This window comes from Coregonus clupeaformis, chromosome 16, assembly GCF_020615455.1.
Source record: "Coregonus clupeaformis isolate EN_2021a chromosome 16, ASM2061545v1, whole genome shotgun sequence".
NCBI classification, from domain to species: domain Eukaryota; kingdom Metazoa; phylum Chordata; class Actinopteri; order Salmoniformes; family Salmonidae; genus Coregonus; species Coregonus clupeaformis.
This window is the reverse complement of record NC_059207.1, coordinates 16661386-16680786: the sequence shown is the minus strand read 5'-3', so window position 1 is coordinate 16680786 and position 19401 is coordinate 16661386. Positions and strand designations below refer to the sequence as shown.

At 43.1% G+C, this 19401-nt stretch overlaps 1 long non-coding RNA gene across 1 annotated transcript; it reads left to right on the top strand.

Annotated features, from left to right (window-relative positions):
* The first annotated feature begins 9626 nt into the window (after positions 1–9626).
* On the top strand, positions 9627–18966 carry LOC121584517. The gene is made up of 4 exons (XR_006003730.1): positions 9627–9714; positions 17745–17804; positions 18143–18220; positions 18512–18966. It is a non-coding gene; the product is annotated as an uncharacterized LOC121584517 (long non-coding RNA).
* The last annotated feature ends 435 nt before the right edge of the window (positions 18967–19401 follow it).

Sequence of the window (19401 nt, the reverse complement as noted above, 5' to 3'; positions counted from 1 at the left end):
CCAGAACTACACGGCAGGACCTGGTCAATGACCTGAAGAGAGCTGGGACCACAGTCTCAAAGAAAACCATTAGTAACACACTACGCCGTCATGGATTAAAATCCTGCAGCGCACGCAAGGTCCCCCTGCTCAAGCCAGCGCATGTACAGGCCCGTCTGAAGTTTGCCAATGACCATCTGGATAATCCAGAGGAGGAATGGGAGAAGGTCATGTGGTCTGATGAGACAAAAATAGAGCTTTTTGGTCTAAACTCCACTCGCCGAGTTTGGAGAAAGAAGAAGGATGAGTACAACCCCAAGAACACCATCCCAATCGTGAAGCATGTAGGTGGAAACATCATTCTTTGGGGATGCTTTTCTGCAAAGGGGACAGGATGACTGCACCGTATTGACGGGAGGATGGATGGGGCCATGTATCGCAAGATCTTGGCCAACAACCTCCTTCCCTCAGTAAGAGCATTGAAGATGGGTCGTGGCTGGGTCTTCCAGCATGACAACGACCCGAAACACACAGCCAGGGAAACTAAGGAGTGGCTCCGTAAGAAGCATCTCAAGGTCCTGGAGTGGCCTAGCCAGTCTCCAGACCTGAACCCAACAGAAAATCTTTGGAGGGAGCTGAAAGTCCGTATTGCCCAGCGACAGCCCCGAAACCTGAAGGATCTGGAGAAGGTCTGTATGGAGAAGTGGGCCAAAATCCCTGCTGCAGTGTGTGCAAACCTGGTCAAGACCTACAGGAAACATATGATCTCTGTAATTACAAACAAAGGTTTCTGTACCAAATATTAAGTTCTGCTTTTCTGATGTATCAAATACTTATGTCATGCAATAAAATGCAAATTAATTACTTAAAAATCATACAATGTGATTTTCTGGATTTTTGTTTTAGATTCCGTCTCGCACAGTTGAAGTGTACCTATGATAAAAATTACAGAACTCTACATGCTTTGTAAGTAGGAAAACCTGCAAAATCGTCAGTGTATCAAATACTTGTTCTCCCCACTGTATGTTGAGCCAGGGTGTGTAGAGTCTATGTGTTTTGGTTCTACGTTCTATTCTAGTATTGTGTTTCTAGGTTGGCCAGTGTGGTTCTCAATCAGAGGCAACGAGTATCAGCTGTTGCTTGTTGTCTCTGATTGGGAGCCATACTTAAGCAGCCAGTTTTCCCACAGTGTTTGTGGGATCTTGTTCCGTGTTGGTTTGTGTTAGACCGAGGACGTCACGTTATCGTTTGTTGTTTTGTTGGTCGTGTGTACACTTAATAAAATAAGTATGTTTGCATTCCACGCTGCGCCTTGGTCCTCCTCCTTCGACGATCGTGATAGAAGATCCCACCAAACCAGGACCAAGCAGCGTGTCCAGGAGCAGGCAGCCTGGACATGGGAGCAGATATTGGACGGGCAGGGGTCCTGGACCTGGGAGGAAATCCAGGCCGGGATGGATCGCCGTCCGTGGGAGGAGACGGTGGAGGCGCGCCGGAGAGAGGAGCAACGGCGTCAACAGTGTCGTCGTCGGACGGACGAGAGGCAACCCCAAAAATTTTTTAGGAGGGGGCACACGGCATGGGCGACGGGGCAGCAGGAGGCAGCTACAGGGTGTATTAGGAGGTTAGGTGAGGAGGCCACCAGGTTAAGGGGGCTATTGGTAAGGAGAGAGCAGGAGTTAGTGGGTCAGAGGGAGGAGCTACTGGAGGCTAGAAGGGAGAAGCAGAGAGTAGAGGCAAGGCGAGAGGAACTGAGTAGGCAGCTGAGGGAGCGGAGGGTTATGAAGAAACCCACTAAGTTAGTAGTGCGTGTGCCCAGTCCGGCCCGACCCATTCCTGCTCCCCGCACTAAGTTAGTAGTGCGTGTTCCCAGTCCGGCCCGACCCGTTCCTGCTCCCCGCACTAAGTTAGTAGTGCGTGTTCCCAGTCTGGCCCGACCCGTTCCTGCTCCCCGCACTAAGTTAAGGGTGCGTGTCGCCAGCCCGGTCCGGCCTGTTCCTGCTCCCCGCACTAAATTAGTAGTGCGTGTTCCCAGTCCGGCCCGACCCGTTCCTGCTCCCCGCACTAAGTTAGTAGTGCGTGTTCCCAGTCCGGCCCGACCCGTTCCTGCTCCCCGCACTAAGTTAATGGTGCGTGTTCCCAGTCCGGCCCGACCCATTCCTGCTCCCCGCACTAAGTTAATGGTGCGCATCGTCAGCCCGGCCCGGCCTGTTCCTGCCCCCCGCACCAAGCCAGGGGTGCGCGTCGCCAGCCCGGCCCGGCCATTTCCTGCTCCCCGCACCAAGCCAATGGTGCGCGTCGCCAGCCCGGCCCGGTCTGTTCCTGCTCTCCGCACCAAGACAATGGTGCGCGTCGCCAGTCCGGCCCGGCCTGTTCCTGCTCCCCGCACCAAGCCAAGGGTGCGCGTCGCCAGCCCGGCCCGGCCTGTACCTGCTCCCCGCACCAAGCCAATGGTGCGCGTCGCCAGCCCGGCCCGGCCTGTTCCTGCTCCACGCACCAAGCCAGGGGTGCGCGTCGTCAGCCCAGTCCGGCCCGTTCCTGCTCCCCGCACCAAGCCAGGGGTGCGCATCGTCAGTCCGGTCCGGCCCGTTCCTGCTCCACGCACCAAGCCAGGGTGCGAGTCGTCAGCCGGTCCGGCCCGTTCCTGCTCCACGCACCAAGCCAGGGGTGCGTGTCGTCAGTCCGGCACAACCCGTGCCTGGGTCACCGGTGCCGGGTCAGGTACCGGTCAGCTGCTCCACATCGGAGCCTAAGCAATCCGCTCCACCGATGTCCAGTCCAGCTCCAGCCAGCGGGGCCAGACCGGACCAGGGGCGCTACGGGGGGATTGTTGGAGGGTGGTGGTCAAGCCCGGAGCCGGAACCGCCTCCGAGGAGGAATGCCCACCCAGCCCTCCCCTGTTCGGTTATGTTTAGGCGCGGTCGCAGTCCGCGCCTTTGGGGGGGTACTGTCACACCCTGGCTCTGGGGACTCTAATATGTTGAGCCAGGGTGTGTAGAGTCTATGTGTTTTGGTTCTACGTTCTATTCTAGTATTGTGTTTCTAGGTTGGCCAGTGTGGTTCTCAATCAGAGGCAACGAGTATCAGCTGTTGCTTGTTGTCTCTGATTGGGAGCCATACTTAAGCAGCCAGTTTTCCCACAGTGTTTGTGGGATCTTGTTCCGTGTTGGTTTGTGTTAGACCGAGGACATCACGTTATCGTTTGTTGTTTTGTTGGTCGTGTGTACACTTAATAAAATAAGTATGTTTGCATTCCACGCTGCGCCTTGGTCCTCCTCCTTCGACGATCGTGATACATAAGTATTCAAACCCTTTGCTATGAGACTCGAAATTGAGCTCAGGTACATCCTGTTTCCATTGATCATCCTTGAGATTTTTCTACAACTTTATTGGAGTCCACCTGTGGTAAATTCAAGTGATTGGACATGATTTGGAAAGGCCCACACCTGTCTATATAAGGTCCCACAGTTGACAGTGCATGTCAGAGCAAAAACCAAACCATGAGGTCGAAGGAATTGTCCGTAGAGCTCCGAGACAGGATTGTGTCGAGGCACAGATCTGGGGAAGGGTACCAAGCCATTTCTGCAGCATTGAAGGTCCCCAAGAACACAGTGGCCTCCATCATTCTTAAAAGGAAGAAGTTTGGAACCACCAGGACTCATCCTAGAGCTGGCCGCCCGGCCAAACTGAGCAATCGGGGGAGAAGGGCCTTTGTCAGGGAGGTGACCAAGAACATTTTACATTTTTTACATTTTAGTCATTTAGCAGACGCTCTTATCCAGAGCGACTTACAGGAGCAATTAGGGTTAAGTGCCTTGCTTAAGGGCACATCGACAGATTTTTCACCTAGTCGGCTCCGAGAACCCGATGGTCACTTTGACAGAGCTCCAGAGTTCCTCTGTGGAGATGGGAGAACCTTCCAGAAGGACAACCATCTCTGCAGCAATCTGGCCTTTATGGTAGAGTGGCCAGACGGAAGCCGCTCCTCAGTAAAAGGCACATGACAGCCCGCTTGGAGTTTGCCAAAAGGCACCTAAATACTCTCAGACCATGAGAAACAAGATTCTCTGGTCTGATGGAACCAAGATTGAACTCTTTGGCCTGAATGCCAAGTGTCATGTCTGGAGGAAAGAGTGTCAGATCGAGGGAAAGATGAACGGACCAAAGTACAGAGAGATCCTTGATGAAAACCTGCTCCAGAGCGCTCAGGACATCAGACTGGGGCGAAGGTTCACCTTCCAACAGGACAACGACCCTAAGCCCTAACAGCCAAGTCAATTCAGGAGTGGCTTCGGGACAAGTCTCTGAATGGCCTTGAGTGGCCCAGCCAGAGCCCGGACTTGAACCTGATCGAACATCTCTGTAGAGACATGAAAATAGCTGTGCAGCGACGCTCCCCATCCAACCTGACAGAGCTTGAGAGGATCTGCAGAGAAGAATGGGAGAAACTCCCCAAATACAGGTGTGCCAAGCTTGTAACATCATACCCAAGAAGACTCGTGGCTATAATCGCTGCCAAAGGTCCTTCAACAAAGTACTGAGTAAAGGGTCTGAATACTTATGTAAATGTGATATTTCAGTTTTTTATTTTTAATACATTTGCAAACATTTCTAAAAACGTGTTTTTGCTTTGTCCTTATGGGGTATTGTGTGTAGATTGATGAGAAAAATTGTTTATTTAATCCATTTTAGAATAAGGCTGTAATGTAACAAAATGTGGGGAAGGGGTCTGAATACTTTCCGAATGCATTGTATGTAATGGGGAATTGACAAAAATAAACAATTTAAGGGCAAACAAGTCACACAATGAAACGATGAAGGCACAAGAATTGGCGGGAGACAGCTGAGGTATTCTAGAGAGCTGCACACATGCATTCTGGAGAGAGACACCTATATCTTCGCCACACACACCTCCCCTTCTTGTCTCAACATGTTTAATTATACATATTTTAGATGCTTTTCTGCATCTAAAATATTCAACGGGCTGCCCATATTGGCATAGGCCTACAAGCTTGTGATTTGAAACAATCCACAGGTATTTTTTAATAGAAGCTAATGATCCTCGATTCCTCTGTGGCTAAGTCAATCAATCAATCAATCAATCAAATGTATTTATAAAGCCCTTTTTACATCAGCAGATGTCACAAAGTGCTATAAAGAAAGTCCATGCCTCAGGACTACCGGGCCTGACGACTCCTGGCTGTCCCCCTCCCCAGTCCACCTGGTCGTGCTGCTGATCCAGTTTCTGCTGTTCTGCCTTCAACTATGTCACCCTGACCTGTTCACCGGTTGTGCTACCTTGTCCCGGACCTGCTTCTCTCCCTCTCGCTCTCTCTCTCTCCCGCACCTGCTGTCTCGACCTCTGAATACTTGGCTTTGAAAAGCCAACTGACATTTACTCCTGAGGTGCTGACCTGTTGCACCCTCTATAACCAGTGATTATTATTTGACCCTGCTGGTAATCTATGAACGTTTGAACATCTTGAAGAACGATCTGGCCTTAATGGCCATGTACTCTTATAATCTCCACTCGGTCAAATAAATTATCAATATTTTAATATTGTATTTGGATGGGCAAGGAGGTACTGTCAAGGCGTCAGTGTAATGCAGTAGGACGAAGTCAGGCGCAGGACACAGAGCTAATAGAAAAAACGTACTTTACTCGTAGGTATCTTAATGAACATACCTCCACGCAGGGAGGAACAAATCCGCTCACATACGACAACCAAAACATGAACAAACACGCACAACACACAGTGTGAGCCAGAGGGTTAAATAGGGAAGACATAATTACATGATGGGAAACAGGTGAGACCAATACAGACAAAACAAGTAGAACATAAAAACATGGATCGGTAGCAGCTAGTACTCCGGTGACGACGAACGCCGAAGCCTGCCCGAGCAAGGAGGAGGGGCAGCCTCGGCTGAATTCGTGACAGGTACAGTAGGGCGGGCCAGGCCCCCTAAGGCCCACCCATAACTCCATCTCTGTCTGCATCATAGAAACAATTACTAGTACTAATCAATTTTTCCTGAGCATATTTCAGGTCTGCTGAGCGCAAACTTGTTAATTGTGAAAATTCTGTGCAACTTCCAGCAGGTGTTTATTGTGAACACTGAGGCTGTAGCCGCTTTAAGTTACAGTTTTAACAGTGGCCAAGTAGGCTACTGTGGCTATTTGATCATAATTTACGCCTACCATAGTGGCCTACCATCAAAAACAATGGAGAAAATGCATCCCATAACATTTTAACATGGAAATAGCTGTTCTATCATTCAGCCTACAGTAGCAGCCAATGTGTGGTGTTCGATGTAGGCCTACATTCCATGAGACTTTTGAAAAAAACATGCAGGGCTTGACATTAACCTGTTTATCCACTTGTCCTTCACACAAGGAGGTGACTGAAAATGTTGTTTTGTTGTTTGATGCAAGAAACAACTTTACAAAATAAAATGCATTATTATTCCAATACCATTATTACAGAGAATCAGACAAATTATGCTACCCTCTGCTTATTGGCTACTTAGCTTATTCAAGCCTGTCTCAGAATACAACACTGCCCCTTTAAGAAAAAAACAAAGCTATTTACCTGACTTGCTTTTCGAAGATGTCTAGAAATCAGTGGAGGCAGGTGGGAGGAGCTATAGGAGGACAGGTCATTGTAATGGCTGGAATGGAATAAATGGAACGATATCAAACAGTATCAAATCACGTTTGACTCCGTTCCATTAATTTCATTCCAGCCATTACAATGAGCCTGTCCTCCTATAGCTCCTCCCACCAGCCTCCACTGCTAGAAATGTACACGTTTTGTGCTCTTGTAGGAAGCAATCACTCCCCTATTGCTGACTTCAAATTATCTATAACTGGCCTTATAACTCACTAACTAGCAAAGGATATGAACAAAATGTGCACACGTGGCTACATGCAGCTCTCGCTTTGATCTCAAAACAGTTATGAGTGTCATTGCAGTAACCGTTTTGTATCGGTATGTTGCATTGAAAGTGGCTAATATTGATTTGATTCGATCACAATTGCCACAGTAAAGGGAAACGTTAATAGTGTTAACTAACAGGGAAAGCTCTAGAAAGTTGAGTGAAGTTCAGTATCGTGCTTCTCTCAGTGGGCTGATATTTCTACTGAGTGGCAGTCCCCAGGGGAGCTGCATAGCAGTCTCGGAGGTACTGCACACCTGCAGCTTAGAGGGAACATTGGTGCTATTTATATTTCTATGGTCCCCATAGCAGTAAAGCAGGAAGTAAAAGCAGTAACTGTACTCAACTGACATTACAATAAATACATTCCATTTATACATACATACCTTTTCGGATGCAGTTCAGTCACTCTTGTTCCCCCTTTCCCATATTCAAGTAATTTTACATATATTCTTATTAGCCTTTATAAACATAGAAACTTGGTTGCAGTTTCTATCTGTGCTAGAATGGTTAAAAAGGCCATAAAATGGAAGTAAATATTGGATATCGATATAGCTCAGAATCTCCATATCTGTGCATCCCTAACTTGAAAGTCTAAAACCACATAGAGAGTACGTAGAAGTGATAATGGACCATATATTTTGAAATAACTGCCTTTTTTGCTGTCCCGCAAATTGATTTTGATGAACAAATCTGTCTCCAAAATATGTTCTGTCCTCTGTTGAATTATATTTTTTCTTGGTGTGTGAGTTAAAGGTTAAAGGGTTAACCACATATCTCATGCTGAGGAGAATGTGTGTGTGTGTGTGTGTGTGGAAAGCAGGTGGAGGAAGTCTACAAACCACCATCTTGTCACGCCCTGGCTCTGGGGACTCTAGTATGTTGAGCCAGGGTGTGAGTTTTCGTTTGTTTTCGTTCTAGTTTAGTATTTCTATGTTGGCCAGTGTGGTTCTCAATCAGAGGCAACGGGTATCAGCTGTTGCTTGTTGTCTCTGATTGGGAACCATACTTAAGCAGCCAGTTTTCCCACAGTGTTTGTGGGATCTTGTTCCTGTATAGGTTAGTGTTTTGCACCTTTGGACGTCACGTTATCATTTGTTGTTTTTGTTTGTGTTATCATTCAAATTAATAAAATATGTTCACCTTCCACGCTGCGCCTTGGTCCTCTGTACCCGACGAACGTGACAGAAGATCCCACCAACACTGGACCAAGCAGCGTGTCCAGGAGCCAGCGCCAGAGGTATCGCTAAAGGACATCAACCTCGACTGGGCTTGGCCCACGGGGAGGAGAGACCCCCAGACATTTTTTAGGGGGGGGCTCATGCCATGGACGACGGGGCAGCAGGAGACCGCGATAGAGCGGTCCAGCGGGTTTGCAGAGGAGGCCGCCAGGTTAAGGGGGCCACTGGTCACAGAGGAGAGGGAAAGTGTAGAGGCACGGCGAGAGGTACTGGGGTGTGTTACCAGTCCGGTCCGGCCCGTTCCTGATCCCTGCGTAGGGCCAGTGGTGTGTATCCCCAGTACGGTCCGGCCTGTTCCTGTTCCTCGCATCGAGCCTGTGGTGCGCGTCGTCAGCCCGGTTCGGCCCGCTCCTGCTCCCCGCACCAAGTCAGTGGTGCGCCTCGTCAGCCCGGTCCGGCCCGCTCCTGCTCCCGCACCAAGTCAGTGGTGCGCCCGTCAGCCGGTCCGGCCCGCTCCTGCTCCCCGCACCAAGTCAGGGGTGCGTTTGGTCAGCCGGCTCGGCCCGTTCCTGCTCTCCACACCAAGCCAGTGGTGTGCGTCGTCAGTCCGGCACAGCCCGTGCCTGTTCCACCGGTGCCTGGTTCGACACGGGTCAGCTGCTTCACGCCGGAGCTAGAGCAATCCGCTCCACCAGTGTGCAGTCCAGCTCCGGTCAGCAGGGCCAGACCGGACCAGGGGTACTTTGGGGGGTTAGAGGGGGTGGGGATCATGCCCGGAGCCGGATCCGCCGCCAAGGCGGAGTGCCCACCCGGTCCCTCCCCTGTGGTGTTTGGTTGGCGCGGTCGGAGTCCGCGCCTTTGGGGGTACTGTCACGCCCTGGCTCTGGGGACTCTAGTATGTTGAGCCAGGGTGTGAGTTTTCGTTTGTTTTCGTTCTAGTTTAGTATTTCTATGTTGGCCAGTGTGGTTCTCAATCAGAGGCAACGGGTATCAGCTGTTGCTTGTTGTCTCTGATTGGGAACCATACTTAAGCAGCCAGTTTTCCCACAGTGTTTGTGGGATCTTGTTCCTGTATAGGTTAGTGTTTTGCACCTTTGGACGTCACGTTATCGTTTGTTGTTTTTGTTCGTGTTATCATTCAAATTAATAAAATATGTTCACCTTCCACGCTGCGCCTTGGTCCTCTGTACCCGACGAACGTGACACATCTCTCATATCTCGGTAACACTTAATGAACTGATTTTGTGGGTTAGAAAAAAGGAAATAGCAGTGCAGTTGTTAACTTGTGGATTTTCACACACACACACACACACACGCACACACGTTTGTCCTAATCTTAGTGAACAGAAGAAGAAGTGGTTGTTGGTGCAGGTCTCAGAAGACACTGTACCTGATAGCCAATAGCAGACCTGTTCAAAGTTTAATACCCAAATAAGGAAAAACAAAATTTGATGACTAATGACGTCTATAGTTTCTAGACTATAAAAGAGAAGAGACCTTTTGCGATCCATTATAGCATATTCATCATAACATTTTAACATCAATATCAGCATCACTTATACTCACACGTATCCTACAACCTTTTTTGATTAATCTACTTTCAACTCTCAAAGACAGGGTAAGAAGTTCCTTTTAGCTATTTTTCTTTGACTAATCTGGATATATATATATTTTATGTTTTTCTAAATATAAAAATATCTGACTTATTGGTGATTTAGCTGGAAGGCCCCCAAACAGAGCGTTGCTGTAGTAAATACAGGCGAATGAAGGTGTGGATTAGTTTCTCTGCTTCAGGCCGGGAGAGCGATGGTTTGAGCTGGGCGATGTTCTTTAGTTAGAAAAAGGATGTTTTACATACAGTATGTGCTTCATATGGGCATCGAAGGACAGATAAGGATCAAACTTGACTCTCAGGTTGTGCTGAAGGTACCGAACTGTCTGTTCAAGCAGTTGGCACACAGTTCGGAAAAAACTATTTAATCAATTTTAGAATAAGGCTGTAATTTAATAAAATGTAGAAAAAGTCAAGGGGTCTGAATACTTTCCGAATGCACTGTATATAACATTCTATTGGTTGCAAGAATTTTGTATAATAATTTAAACTGAACAATTCTAAGTTTTGAATCTGCCGTCGTTTTGTGTATCAGTTCATAAACCATGTGCCATGGAATCGGTACATTGAAAATCTCTTTCCAACTATTTTGGAATCTATATGGCACAGCTGTCAATTTTTTTGTTGTTAAATGAAACTGGTATACTTTTTTATTTATCACAATTTTCTTTAACCAATTTTGGTCTTTAAGGCACGGCCAACAGACAAGTTCCTTACTTTTTTCCCCTTCTACTTGCCTATTCCATTTTTGCGGTAATGCTGCAATTAGTTGGTTGTAATTTTGGGTAGAGCAGACATTTCCATATTTTTTTGTTAGCTGCATGTGTGACCACTCCACAAGTCCTATTTATGATATAATTTAGAAAAATTATACCTTTTATTTATATTTTTTAAATCAATTAGTATATTTGAGTTTAACCATAATATTTGTTGTATTATTTGTTCTTTATTTTCTGGTGGATTAAACTGAAATTGCAACCAACTTTCTATAGCTAGTTTTAAAAATAGCGATATTTTGGAGATTATTTAATTTTCAAATAACCGAAAGTGAGAGGTTGTAATCTGAATAAAGGGAAAAAGGACATTCTTGAACATGGGGTGAGATGTTCTTACTAATCTGCTAGAGAACCAGTTCGGATTTAAGTATACATTTTGTATGACTGAATTCTTTAGTGAGAGGTCTAATGCGTTAATATTTAATAATTTCTGCCCTCCGAAATCATATTCATTACATAAATAGGCCCATTTAATTTTGTCTGGCTTGCCGTTCCAAATAAAATTGAATATTGTTTGCTCATATAATTTAAAAAACAAGTTGCTTGGTGTAGGCAGGGCCATAAGCAAATAGGTAAACTGGGATATGACTAAAGAGTTAATCAGGGTGATTTTTCCACAAATAGACAGGTATTTTCCTTTCCATGGTTACAAGGTCTTATCTATTTTTGCAAACTTTCTATTCAAATGTATTGTAGTGAGAACATTTCTTTATTTCGGGATATACATACCAAGTATGTCCACATCACCATCAGACCATTTTATTGGTAAACTACACGGTAATGTAAAAGTTGTATTTTTTAGTGATCCAATACGTAATATAGTACACTTATCATAATTTGGTTGTATTCCAGAGAGGTTAGAGAAATTATCTAGATCCTCTATGAGGCTGTGGAGGGATCCAAATTGTGGATTTAAAAGAAAACATGAATCAGCGTACAATGACACCTTTGTTTTTAAGCCCTGGATTTCTAGCCCCTTGATTTTATTGTTGGATCTGATTTTAATAGCTAACATTTCGATGGACATAATAAATAGATATGCCAATAGTGGACAACCTTGTTTTACTTCTATTGACAGTTTAATACTATCTGAGAAGTAGCCATTATTTAACAACTAGGGTTACTATACATAACTTTAACCTCAATCATCAAGTTTGCAGACGACACAACAGTAGTAGGCTCGATTACCAACAACGATGTGACCAATACATTTGATTTGATTTAAGAGTTTCTCCAAAATTGAAATTTTCCAGGCATTTATATATAAATTCCAGTCGTACTTTATCAAAAGCCTTTTCAAAGTCAGCAATGAACACCAGGCCTGGTTTCCCAGATTTTTCATAATATTCTATTGTTTCCAGTATTGTCTTATATTATCTCCAATGTATCGTCCATGTAAAAAACCTTTCTGATTAGGATGAATAATATCCGACAATACCTTCAATACCTTTAATTCTATGCCCTATGCGTTTTGCTAGATTTTTTGCATCACAACACTGAAGTGTAAGGGGCCTCCCAATTTTTTAAATGGATCTTTGTATTTACCACTTGGGTCCTGTTTCAGTAATAATGAAATCAGATATTCTTGTTGAGTATCTGATCATCTATAATTTTTATAGGAGTGATTAAAACATGCTAATAACGATCCTCTGAGTACATAAAAGGTTTGGTTTACCTCAACTGGTATGCCATCCAGCCCTGGAGTTTTCCAAGACTTAAAGGCTTTAATTGCATCAAGAAGTTGCTCCTCTCTAATTTGGCCTTCACATGAGTCTTTCTGTACAGCTGTTAATTTTATATTATTAATATTTTTAAAAATCCATACAATTAACTTCGGTTAGTGGAGATGGAGACTGAAATGAAACATATGCTTAAAATACTTTGCTTCCTCTTTCAAAATATTGTTTGGTGAATCATGGGTGACTGTCATTTGTAACAAGTTTAAGTAAATTATTTTTGGTAGCATTTCTATGTTGAAGATTTAAAAAGAATTTGGTAAATTTTTCCACAAATTCCATCCAGTTTGCTTTATTTTTTATAATATATTACACTTGACCTTTCTTGAATAATTCCTCCATTTCTTTTTCCTCTAACTTACTCTGTGCCTCTATGGTATTTTTTTCTTCTTCTATCTGTATTGTTAGTCCTTCTATTTCCTTTGTTAATATGAACTCTTTTTACCTAAATTGCTTTTGTTTTAGAGATGAGTATTGAATTGCCTGGCCTCTAAACTCCCATACAATAATGCGAAGGAAGGAAGGAAAAGCAGCCAACAAGTGCTCAGTATATGTGGGAACTCCTTCAAGACTGTTGGAAAAGCATTCCAGGTGAAGCTGGCCAAGAGTGTACAAAGCTGTCATCAAGGCAAAGGGTGGCTACTTTGAAGAATCTCAAATATAAAATATATTTGGATTTTTTTATTTTTTTTTATGTTTACTACATGATTCCATATGTGTTATTTCATAGTTTTGATGTCTTCACTATTATTCTACAATGTCGAAAATAGTACAAATAAAGAAAAACCCTGGAATGAGTAGGTGTGTCCAAACTTTTGACTGGTACTGTATATGTCCCCCATCAACACTTTTTAAACTTTTGGTGCCAGCGAGAATGACTGTTACGAACCCCGTGGCTTTAAACGTCTAGGGTGGATGGACAAGAGACCCGTAACATAATTCATGCAAATTAGAAGCGTGACATGGAACAGTGAGAACAAAAACTACATGACAACCATAAACTACCGTCAAACATAAAAGGTTTATTTTTGAACACACGGTAAAGGTTTGGGAAAAAGGCTGAGCAGGACCCAAGGAATGAAACAATAGTGTAAAAAAAAAAACTAAACTGATCTTGCCTGCCTCAAGAACTGCTAAGCTACTGCTAATCATACAAAAATTACAGTGGGTGGTCCGCTCAGGTCTAACTAGTGTTTTTAGACAGTTTTCTTCCTACGGGTAATGTACGCCCAAGGGCAACTTGCTTAAATTCCCCTTTTCCCAGAAACACACAAAGTTACCAAACAGAGTAACCAGCAAATGAGTGCGTACACAAAACACAGGACACCACAGTATCCATACTCACATACGGAAAATAGTCTCTCTAACAACAAACACAACTGACCGGCTTTTAAACAATGGGATGTGATTGAAAAACCAAAAACAGGTGGTGCAATGCAGAGGAATGTCCACTGATTGGTCCACCTCAGCAATCAGCAGACACCCCGACGACCACCAATCAGGAACATATAGGACACCTGTGATTAGGGCAGAAGGAGAGGAAAAACACAAAAAGACACAGGATACCTGTATCCGTAACAATTACATAAGAAAGTAGAGAATGACATAAGAAAGTAGTCAAGACGACTAGCTTGATTGAGCCTCCGCCATGTATATGCAACACAATCTCACACTCAATTTGAGCAAATATTGTCACGGTGGTCTTCTTGTGAGATATTGGACCAAGGCGCAGCGTGTGCAAAATACATCTCTTTATTTTGGAAGAGAGAAAAAACACAAAAACGAACACTATCCAAAACTAACAAAACAACAAACGACCGTGAAGCTAAATAACGTAAGTGCACAGACAAGCAACAAACGTTCAACATAGACAATTACCCACAAACACATGATGCCCATGGCTGCCTTAAATATGGCTCCCAATTAGAGACAATAAACCACAGCTGTCTCCAATTGAGAACCAATCTAGGCAGCCATCAACATACAAACACCTAGACAAGATATTACCCCATTAAACCTACAAACCCCTAGACAAACCAAAACACATACTTCACCATGTCACACCCTGACCTAACTAAATTATTAATGAAAACAAAGATAACTAAGGCCAGGGTGTGACAAATATGTACAAAAACTATTTCAGCAGATTTCGTGCATTTTTGTGTGGCTTAATTCGTGTGAAAATACACACATTTTTGTGCAACTTAATTCGTAGGAAAATACACAAATGTTTATGCGACTTAATTAATAGGAAAATAAATTTTTTGGGGGAAAACTTCGGAACAATCTTTTGAAAGTTATTGGAGCATTGCATTTTGGCCAATGGTGTTCTACACTGCCTTTCTTTGTGTCCCACATTTATTTATATAAAAAAACAAACGCGTTAACAAACAAACCCAAAATAAGTATAGCCAGTTATAATTGTAATGGTTTAGCAGATAATAAGAAAAGACGATCAGTATTTACCTGCCTAAAAGAGAAGGAATAATATATGTTTGTAAATGTACCATTAAAAAGTACCATAATGATTGAATGTCCATATAGCTGTACCATGATATTTGCACTGCTACTAAGTAAACCTCCAATTGTTCTCCACTTCTCCACTGTATACCCCCCTACCTTGTCACAACACAACTGATTGGCTCAAACGCATTAAGAAGGAAATCAATTCCACACATTAACTTTTAAGAAGGCACACCTGTTAATTGAAATGCATTCCAGGTGACTACCTAATGAAGCTGGTTGAGAGAATGCCAAGAGTGTGCAGAGATATCATCAAGGCAAAGGGTGGCTATTTGAAGAATCTCAAATATAAAATATATTTTGATTTGTTTAACGCTTTTTTGGTTACTACATGATTCCATATGTGTTATTTCATAGTTTTGATGTCTTCACTATTATTCTACAGTGTAAAAAAGTGTAAAAATAAAGAAAAACCCTTGAATGAGTAGGTGTGTCCAAACTTTTGACTGGTATCTTAATTTATTTCCACAATCAACAAATAATATTTATAATAATATAGGCAGTTCATGCAAAGGATTGTTACCTATAACCAGGATTGCCATTACAACAATTACGTTTTTGGCAAGCAATTATTATTTTGGAAAACAATTATTGTGATGGATCCTATATTGTCCCTAACATCGTTACCCCATAACAACAGATGTGGGATACACACACACACTCATACACAAACAACCACAAGCTCAGATGTTCAATAGTTGTTCCATCCCCGAGCCCAACTCAAGAAAATACTTGATGTGCGAATGTATATACAGTTGTAGCTGTTTGAGAAGGCACACAAAATTGAGCAAGAATGGGGAGATTTGATTAACCAATGTCAAGTCCTAGCTGATGGAGCTCAGATACACCCCCTTCCCCTGAAACACACACACACTGGTCCCCCGTTGTGACCATTTACCCAAACATCTCTGTGCAGTCAGAACTTTGATTATTTTGTGCCACCAGTCCTTTATTAAATTGGCATGTCCAAGGGCTGGGTTCAAATATGGAACACCTAGGCTGGGATTCAATTCAAGGCGCATTATAGAGCAGCACATTAGACAGCCAACAATTGAGCCTGAGGCTATGGCCACACTGAGATGCCTGAACACAGATTAAATTGTACAGTGGGGAAAAAAAGTATTTAGTCAGCCACCAATTGTGCAAGTTCTCCCACTTAAAAAGATGAGAGGCCTGTAATCCAGAAAATCACATTGTAGGATTTTTTATGAATTTATTTGCAAATTATGGTGGAAAATAAGTATTTGGTCAATAACAAAAGTTGCTCAATACTTTGTTATATACCCTTTGTTGGCAATGACACAGGTCAAACGTTTTCTGTAAGTCTTCACAAGGTTTTCACACACTGTTGCTGGTATTTTGGCCCATTCCTCCATGCAGATCTTCTCTAGAGCAGTGATGTTTTGGGGCTGTCGCTGGGCAACACAGACTTTCAACTCCCTCCAAAGATTTTCTATGGGGTTGAGATCTGGAGACTGGCTAGGCCACTCCAGGACCTTGAAATGCTTCTTACGAAGCCACTACTTCGTTGCCCGGGCGGTGTGTTTGGGATCATCGTCATGCTGAAAGACCCAGCCACGTTTCATCTTCAATGCCCTTGCTGATGGAAGGAGGTTTTCACTCAAAATCTCACGATACATGGCCCCATTCATTCTTTCCTTTTTACGGATCAGTCGTCCTGGTCCCTTTGCAGAAAAACTGTCCCAAAGCATGATGTTTCCACCCCAATGCTTCACAGTAGGTATGGTGTTCTTTGGATGCAACTCAGCATTCTTTGTCCTCCAAACACGACGAGTTGAGTTTTTACCAAAAAGTTATATTTTGGTTTCATCTGACCATATGACATTCTCCCAATCCTCTTCTGGATCATCCAAATGCACTCTAGCAAACTTCAGACGGGCCTGGACATGTACTGGCACTGCAGGATTTGAATCCCTGGCGGCGTAGTGTGTTACTGATGGTAGGCTTTGTTACTTTGGTCCCAGCTCTCTGCAGGTCATTCACTAGGTCCCCCCGTGTGGTTCTGGGATTTTTGCTCACCGTTCTTGTGATCATTTTGACCCCACGGGGTGAGATCTTGCGTGGAGCCCCAGATCGAGGGAGATTATCAGTGGTCTTGTATGTCTTCCATTTCCTAATAATTGCTCCCACAGTTGATTTCTTCAAACCAAGCTGCTTACCTATTGCAGATTCAGTCTTCCCAGCCTGGTGCAGGTCTACAATTTTGTTTCTAATGTCCTTTGACAGCTCTTTGGTCTTGGCCATAGTGGAGTTTGGAGTGTGACTGTTTGAGGTTGTGGACAGGTGTCTTTTATACTGATAACAATTTCAAACAGGTGCCATTAATACAGGTAACGAGTGGAGGACAGAGGAGCCTCTTAAAGAAGAAGTTACAGGTCTGTGAGAGCCAGAAATCTTGCTTGTTTATAGGTGACCAAATACTTATTTTCCACCATAATTAGCAAATAAATTCATTAAAAATCCTACAATGTGATTTTCTAGATTTTTTTACTCATTTTGTCTGTCATAGTTGACGTGTACCTATGATGAAAATTACAGGCCTCTCTCATCTTTTTAAGTGGGAGAACTTGCACAATTGGTGGCTGACTAAATACTTTTTTCCCCCACTGTATATGCATTCATCAATTGTATGTTTTTGTACATCAAAAGTCTCTGTTGTCCAACATCGGGCAACGGATCACTCCCATTGAAAAACCATTGGCTCCATCCCGAATTTACGGGCACAAAATATCAAGTGTAGCCTAATTTACCTTTAAAAGTCTGTTATAGTACGCTGCTCTATAATGTGCCTTGGATTGAATGCTTGCCCTACTCTAAGCATTTTGGCAATAGGTCTTTACCTTTTGGCCAAAACAGACAAAACATGCTCAATTCTCACAGATGTAAAAATAATTGAGAATTGGTATGAAAAACGTAAATAATATTTTTTCATTACATTTTTTGTTTGTTTATTTGCTCTCTCTCTCTCTGACCCTCACAGCCTTACTCAGAATGAAGTATTTTTTATCCCTGGCTGTCGTCTGTGTGCTGTTCTCTGCAGGTAAGACTTCAAGTTTGTTTATTAGTCATATATGCATGATGTACGTGGAGTACACAGTGCAACGAAATGCTTACAGGTTCACCTCTCGACAATGCAACAACATTAAGAAAGTAATTAGGTGAATAAAAGAGTACAAAAAAATGCAAGGTCAATGAATAAAACATTTGATACAAATTTAGCGCACTCAAACAAATTAGTCATGATGACTACATACAGTAGCTGATGAACGAGAAAGGAAATGTTATTTAAAGATAAAGGTGAAATAAACACAAAGATAAAGTTGTCCTCCAATATCTCTAACATCCTTATGTCCTGTGGCTGACCTCTTCTCTCTCTAGCTTATGGGTTAAAATGCTACTGTTCTGGCTGTGCCGGCTTAATAATGACCTGTCTCCACACCACGGACCACTGTTCAAGTAACAATAACTATTACATTATTTATGTTATTGATAATAATAATCAATGAGTGAGGATATCTCTCTTCTATCATGTTGCGGACTTGTTTATGTAACAAAGAGACATACAGTATAATTTTTTTTGTATCAGTCCAAAGTTTGCAAAGTGATGAAGTTTGTACAGTGATAAACTTGAAAACAAAACAAAACTTTCCTTATGTAGACTTTGTCCTATTCCTTGTTTTAACCTTTATTTTAAACAAAGACCCGGAAGATGATGGGATGATGGTATAACATTCATTTATTTTTCAGCTTCGAGTAATGAAACTACCTGTACAATGGATTCTAACTGTGGAAAAACAATCTCATGTTGTGCGGAAGACCTGTGCAACGGTGCAAAGCATATTGGTCCCAGTGTGGTCATCCTGATGGCGTCTACAGCTCTCATCACACTCTTCCTCTGAAGCTCTGTAAAAACCTAATCTCTCCCTACAACCAACATCTATCACCTCTTAATCATCATCGTCACACTCGTCCTCTGACGTTCTGCTCTCTGTCCATCTTGTGGTCACTCTCTCTCTGAGTCTTCCCCTCTCCCATGCTCTTTACCTCTGTCTCTCTCGGTCTCTGTCTCACGGCTTCTCCCAGTCTATCTGTATAACACATTATTGATTGTAAAACGTAAAACATGTATGATGAAGAGTCTGGCTAATCTCTGTTTTTTGTTTTTGTTTAAACCAAATGAATAAATATTTATTTGATGTGCACCCTGTCTCTAACATTTACTGACTGTTGAACAGTCAGAACCTCAGGAAGGTGTCTGTTCAAGGCATTGTTTCTACCAAAGGCAACATTCATGTTTGACTATGAAATTCCTCACAGTAATGGAGAAAATAAGCCCCAAAAATAAATGTTTTAAATGTTTTGAGCACCCTACAAATGTTTGAAGAAGTATTGGAGTATAAGTGCTTCTATGACAAAGAAGCATTCTGCATTCTAGCCAAACTATGTTTGGATGAAATCACCAGAGAAAACAAAATAAACAAGGTAGGGTAATTTCCCTCTCTGTTGCAGCAAGTTTGGTTTTAAAACAGCACACAGGGGAAAAATGCAATTCAAGGATCTGTCTGCCCTGGCCTTCATTTTTTACGTCCCAAAAATAGACATCTATAAATGGTTCAGGTTTGGTCCGGTCCAGACCA